We start from the raw sequence: 7,381 nt of genomic DNA, 5'->3' as shown, positions 1-7,381 counted from the left end.
ATTTGTCCTTTTGACCTCTTGACAAATCCCTTGGTATATTTCCTGTAGCGAGAAAGTTGATAATGTCAGCATACCATGGGTCAGAAATTTGTAATGCAAAAAGTTGCTCATCAGGAAAGGATTCACGAAGAGGAAGAGTGTCTTCTTCGGTATTGGAGTTAGTGATCAATCGGCTAAGGTGGTCAGCTACCACATTCTCCGATCCCTTCTTATCTCTGATTTCAATATCAAACTCTTGGAGCAACAAAACCCATCGTATCAATCTTGGTTTTGCTTCCTTCTTTGCCAAGAGATATTTCAAAGCTGCATGATCAGTGAAAACAATTACTTTAGAGCCTATCAAGTACGAACGAAATTTCTCTAAAGCAAAAATTACAGCTAACAGCTCTTTCTCAGTAGTTGAATAGTTCAACTGAGCATCATTAAGGGTACGGCTTGCATAATATATTGCATGCAATCTCTTCTCAACTCTTTGTCCTAATACAGCTCCAACTGCAAAATCAGATGCATCACACATTAATTCAAAAGGTAAATTCCAATTTGGAGGCATAATGATAGGTGCAGTTGTGAGAAGAGTTTTGAGCCTTTGAAAAGCTGCCAAACATTCATCATTGAGATCAAAATTTGCATCTTTGGCAAGCAAGCTACACAATGGTCGAGAGATCTTAGAAAAATCTTTTATGAATCTTCTATAGAACCCGGCATGTCCTAAGAAGGATCGGATCTCTTTCACTGATGTGGGAGGTGACAACCCGCTTATCACATCTACTTTGGCTCTGTCAACCTCAATGCCTTGACTGGAAATCACATGACCTAAAACGATTCCCTGTTGTACCATGAAATGACACTTTTCCCAATTGAGAATTAAGTTGCATTCCCGGCATCTTTGCAAAACTAAAGACAAGTTGTTAAGGCATGAATCAAATGAATGACCAAACACACTAAAATCATCCATGAATACTTCAATAAATTTTTCTACCATATCGGAGAAAATACTCATCATGCATCGTTGGAAGGTGGCCGGGGCATTACACAATCCAAATGGCATACGCCGGTAGGCGAAGGTACCATAAGGACATGTGAATGTCGTCTTGTGTTGGTCTTCAGAAGCGATGGAAATTTGATTGTATCCTGAATAGCCATCCAAGAAGCAGTAGTAACTGTGACCTGCAAGACGTTCAAGCATTTGGTCAATAAATGGTAATGGAAAATGATCTTTTCGGGTGGCGGTATTTAATTTTCTATAATCAATACAAACACGCCATCCCGTTTTGACACGAGAAGGAATAAGTTCATTTCCCTCATTTCTTACAACAGTTATTCCTGACTTTTTAGGAACCACTTGGACCGGGCTTACCCACTTGCTATCGGAAATAGGATAAATTATACCCACATCCAATAGCTTCAGAATTTCTTTTCGGACTACCTCTGTCATGATTGGGTTTAACCTGCGTTGAGCATCCTTTGTGGGTTTGGAATCAATTTCCAGTAAAATTCTATGCATGCATCTTGTTGGGCTTATTCCCTTGATGTCCGCAATACTCCAACCAATTGCTCCCTTGTGTTCTCTTAACACTTGCATCAACTTCTGTTCATTTTCCACATTGAGATTGCTAGCAATAATCACGGGCAATGTCTCTGTTTTACCTAAATAAACATACTTCAAGTGGGATGGCAATGGTTTGAGCTCTAACTCGGGTGCCCTGTCAAGAGAAGGAACAAGTTTTTCAGTATTGACTGGCAAAGGTATAAAATTTGGAGTGTACTTACGTGGTATGGCTGGACATGCATAAAGGAATTTCACAGCCTCAAGTAACTCATTATCAACAATTTCAGCAACTTGAGGATTTTGTGTCAACACCTTTTCTAATGAATCTGTACCATGAGTACTATTAAATGTATTTTGCACAATATGACACAATGTATCAATACGAAAACATTCATGTTCATCATTGGGGAGTTTGAAGGCATCATATACTTTGAACTTTATTGTTTCCCCTTGAACTGTCATTGTCAATGTTCCTTGTCGAACATTGATCACAGTATCTGCAGTGGCCATGAAAGGGCGGCCAAGAATCAATGGAAGATCCACACCCGGAATAGGAGCTTCTTCCATCTCTAGCACCAAAAAGTCAGCTGGTAAGATGAGATCATTTACTTTCACAAGTACATCTTCCAAAATTCCTCTTGGATATCTCACTGATCGGTCCGCCAATTGAATGCTGACAGAAGTTGGTTTAAGATCACCTAAGTTAAGGGCTTCAAAAACAGAATAAGGCATCAGATTAATTGAAGCACCTAAATCAAGTAAAGCTTTGTCAAACAATTTATCTCCAATTATGCAAGGAATTGTAAAACTTCCTGGATCTTTCAATTTGGGAGGGAGCTTCCTTTGCAAAACAGCAGAAGCTTTTTCCGTTAGTGCAACCGTTTCATGATCTTGGAATCTCCTCTTGGTGGTACAAAGGTCCTTCAAAAACTTTGCATAACTCGGAATTTGCTTGATTGCATCCAAGAGAGGAATATTGACTTGCACTTTTCTGAAGGTTTCCAATATTTCCTTGGCTTGTTGAATTTTTTTGGAACTCATAAGCCTGTGAGGAAAAGGAGCACGTAAGATTTCTTCGTCAGTAGGTTCACGACTTACCTTCTCCTTTCTTGCCCTTCTTGCAAGTTCATGCTTTGGGATCCACTCGGATGAAGAAGCTGCTTGCTTATCTTTCTCTTTGTTGCTTTCATCCTTTTCTTTAGGCTCAGCCACTTGTTCAACCTGCATGTCATCAACATTGTGAATCAAATCTTTAGAACCATCAATTTCACCAATTACCTTACCAGTTCTCAAGGTAACTGCTTGAACATGCTCACGCCCAGTTGGATTAATCTCTGGTTGGCTAGGCATCATACCAGGTTCCCTTTGACTCAAAGCTTGAGCAATTTGCCCCACTTGATTTTCTAGATTGGAAATGGCCTTATCCGTTTTCTGCATGTGGGTGTCATTCCTCTGCATGTAGCTTTTTGTCTCAGTGATGAAACTATCTGTGTTTCTAGCCATGGAAGCAACAAGTTCTTCCAAAGATTTTCCTGTAGATTGTGGTTGAGGTGGTGGTTGTGGTGGATTGTAGTAGTGCATTTGACCATGAGGTGGGCGAGTATGTTGTTGACCTTGAGGTGGTTGAGTTGGCCCTTGTTGAACATTCGAATTGTCACTCCACCTGAAATTTGGATGATTTCTCCACCCCGGATTGTATGTTTGTGAGAAAGGATCATTCTTAGGCCACTGATTTCTCTGAAATGAGCCCACTGCATTTGCTTCCTCATGTGCCAAGGGACAATCCTCAGTGTCATGACCAATTGTGGAGCAAAATGCACAAACCTTGGATGATCCCGGTGCCAATTTCTTCACCATGTTGGTTAGGTTTGCAATCTGAGCTTCCATACTAGAAAGGGTACTTACATCATAGGATTCCCCTTTTCTGACTGGTCTTTGCCTTGAATTATATTGGCGAGCATTTGCAGCAACAAGATCAAATATTGCTCGCACTTCTGTTGGAGTCTTGGTCATTATAGTCCCTCCTGCAGCTGCATTCACATTATTTTGGTCCGCTTCAAAAAGTCCTTCATAGAAGTGTTGCATTAGAAGCCAAGCTTGTATGTTATGATGCGGACAAGTGATTAGAAGTTTCTTGAAACGGTCCCAATAATCCTGGAAGCTTTCTCCCGGCCTTTGCAGAATTCCTGTAATCTGACTTCGGAGTTCATTTGTCCTTTGTGCTGGGAAAAAATGTTGCAAGAACTTTGTAGCAAGATCCGTCCACGTTGTGATGGAATTTGGAGGTAGATAGTGAAGCCATTCCTTTGCTGTATCCTTCAAACTAAATGAGAAAAGTCTCATTCTTATCTCATCACTACTCATGCCTTCGATCTTTATTGTGGAACACACTTCCTCAAAGTCTAGGATATGTGCATTAGGATTTTCTCCAGGATTTCCCAAGAACTTAGGCAATATGTGTATCATGCCCGATCTCAACTCAAAGTTTTCCAAAGTGCTTGCGGGATATACTATGCAAGATGGTTGTCCAGTTGTTGGCGGTGAAGAGTATTCTTGCATAGTAAGTTCCGCATTTGCAGCTGCTGCCGCCATTGGTGAAGGTGGAGGTGACTCGACTTTTGGTGAGCTTGGTGATGATGAAAATGGCGAGAGTGAAAAAGGCAATGGAGTAGACACAGCTAGTTGGATGTTCCTTTCTCTCAAAGCTTGAGCTTGGATATCTTCTACAGTGCTATCTAATGAAATATCCAAATTCAGAAGGGACATAAGCAAAATGTTCCTGCAATAAGAAGAAAACAAAAACAAACTCAAATAAAATGAAATGACAAACAAGGAAAAAAAATGAAAATAAAATTAAGTACTCTAAATATATTCAAACAAAACATATAAGCAACCGTGCCAGTTCCCCGGCAACGGCGCCAAAAATTGTTGCATTCCTAAAAGGACACAATTTAATGTGCAAACAACCAATTAAAAATACCCGCAAGTGCACGAATCTATCGAAGTATAGATTGTATAAGTACGGGGTCGATCCCACGAAGAACTTGTCGGTTGTCTATAAGTTCTAATTCGAGTACAAAAAGAACACTTAACTAACACACCACAATGCACAAATGAAAATTTGAAACTAAAAAGAAATATAAAAGAAACAAACAAAACAAAACAAAAAAAGAATTGTGCTGTGAACAGTGACCAGCGACCGGTCGTTTGTTAAGAGCGACCGGTCGTTTTTTGTCTGGCGACCGGTCGTGAGGTAAAAGCGACCGGTCGTTTTAGTACAGAGTCGAAACTTCAGAATTGTGTGCTGAGCGACCGGTCGTGAGACACTAGCGACCGGTCGTTCTTGGGCAGAGTCGTTTTCTCTGTTTTTCCAGTTTCGACCTCTATCCAGTGTTTCACCTATAACTTTCCAACCGTACGTCCAAAATTCACGTTCTTTATACGGTTGAATTCAGCACAGAAAATGGAAGAACACAACGCGGACCAAAAGTCCAAAACAATTACGGAAACAAATAGAATTTAGTAACAAAGACACGTAACGTGTCAAACACGCAACTCACACACACATTGGGGGGGGGGGGGGGTTTTGATTTGTTTGAAGTAACCTATTTCTATTGCATGAAAGTAAATGGACTTTGAAATTAAATGAGAATGGCGGAGATGAATTATCAAGATGTGAAATCAAAATGTAACAAACACTAGGGTTTCGGAATCCACCCTAAACAATTCTACCCAAGTTCATGAATACTCAAGTAATGAACTCTAAACGTGTTGATGAAGATGTTCGCAATCAAGACCATGGGTCGTGGCTCAAGACGCATTGATTCTCTCTAATATACGTAAAGTGCATGGTTCGTGCTACAATACTTGTGCCCTCCTCATAACCGAACCTAGGTATGGTTCGTACTTCGATTCAATTACAAGGAGAACCCATTAAGTTCAAAGAGAATATGAACATCACAAGAATCCTAATAGCATGGTGTTTACATTAGGTATTCAAGAAACCAATTCACATAGATGATTCTTACTTCATCCATTTATTGCTTAGGATAACATGAGGATACACATAATCCCAACAATCTCAAGAAGCATGCTTTCAAAGGTGATCAATCAAAGAAGAACATACATCAAGGATAGATTAATTTGGTGAATTGGAATTCATCAACAATATCTAGAAATTCATACACTCAAGCATCAAAACAAAAAGGTAATCATGTTTAGGGCTTCAACCTAAGCCCTAGCTATGGAGTTTAGTTCCTCATAATCATTTCAAACACAAATTCAAAATGAAATTAGAAAGAGTTTACAGATTTTCAGAAAATGATGAAAGCTTCAAGATCATCAATGGTGGAGGTCTTCTTCTCCACTTTTCTTGACTGCACCTTGGCTTTCTCCTAGCTCCAAGCTCCAAAATCTGCTCTCAATTGTGTAGAATGGTGGAATACCCTCTCTCCCGTTGCAAAAACTCCCCCAAATCTGATTGCAATCCCTTTTGACTTCTCTCTCTCCTCCTTTCCAGCTTTTCTTTTAGTATAAAACTTATTCTTTCTCTAAAGCTATTGCCCATTGTCCCCTTGCAAATGATGAAACCTTGTTTTAAGGTATAATCCAAGGCTCCAATTGACTCAGGAAATGCCACTCAAATGCAATCCATTGTTACCAAAAGGTGTGGTAACAAGTAGAAATAAAATGCTATTAAGTGGGGGTGAAAACTGGGCCAAAACAAACATCCAGAGCCAGCGTCAATTGTCCGATCATCTGGATAGGCTACACTTGCCCAATGGAGCTCAAATTTGGATATGTTGTAGTTAACATCCATTGGAACAAGTCTTATGAAGATCACCACCTCATCCAAGGACCGGAACATGCTGATCCAAGGCCACGAAGTTGACCTACGAAAATGAACAAAAACAGAATTTATATCAAATAATGCACTTTTAGCTCATTTTCATACAAACCAAGGTAAAACCTATTAAAACACAAAAAAGAAGTAAAAAGCTATAAAATGCCAAGAACTAACTCAAAATAGTGGGTGAATAACATGAAAAATCATGTGTAAAAATGAACCGAACAGTCATTCCCTTTTGGAGCTGGAAGGTGATCTCAGCCACACCGTGCTGCTGGGAGACATCGGCCCTCCAGGACGATAGCCGGTTGGTTGACAGGGGGAGAGTGGAGCCGTTTGGATTAGGCCGAACTGCCGTGCCACAAAGTTCGGCAGATACACCTCGGCCCCGGCTTTGGACAGGCCGCAATGGAGGTCGCGCGAAACCAGGAAGGAGCCCCAGATCTCCTTCAGATCGTTCTCCGTCTCAACATCAGGAACGACGGAGAGGTCGTGGGTCAGGAACAGAGGGAACGGCCGAGCAAGGCAGACTCGGAACTGCATACCAGTTCTCTCGGCCAAGCCGTAGAAGAATTTGTAGCAGAAGGCCGTGGCGTTATGCTTCTTGGGGGCTCGAGCAAATGCGTTGGCCAGCGGCTCGTTGTCTTGGGGGGCGGTCACCCCCCTCAGCTCTGGGAAGTAGGCCTGCAGCCAGAGTTGGAAGGCCCACAGTGGACCACCGTGTTTCGGCTTCATCCCATCAGTGACGATGTTGTTAGAAATGTGCCCTAAGAGCCAATACATTTGATGTAATCTCCTTAGAATACATTTCGTATATGATATATAAAGGGCAAACTTATTTGTTATCTTTTACATTGTGTAAAGAAACAAATGTCCCGGGTATGCTAAATAAGAGATAAAGTAATCTAAAGAAGATTAGATTCGGGAGACCTTTAATCTCTAACTGTAGCATCCCAAAATGTTCCTAATCATAGGTTATCAAATGG

General features: G+C 40.9%; 1 non-coding gene across 1 annotated transcript; it reads left to right on the top strand.

The window, feature by feature from the left end:
- Nucleotides 1–3,650: 3,650 nt before the first annotated feature.
- LOC148297998 (small nucleolar RNA R71) lies at nt 3,651–3,757 on the top strand. Its single transcript, XR_015833310.1, has one exon. It is a non-coding gene; the product is annotated as a small nucleolar RNA R71 (small nucleolar RNA).
- Nucleotides 3,758–7,381: the final 3,624 nt, after the last annotated feature.

Source organism: Prunus avium, chromosome 1 (assembly GCF_965620075.1).
Source record: "Prunus avium chromosome 1, drPruAviu1.hap1.1, whole genome shotgun sequence".
Lineage (NCBI taxonomy): Eukaryota > Viridiplantae > Streptophyta > Magnoliopsida > Rosales > Rosaceae > Prunus > Prunus avium.
This window is presented reverse-complemented; position numbering and strand designations above follow the sequence as displayed.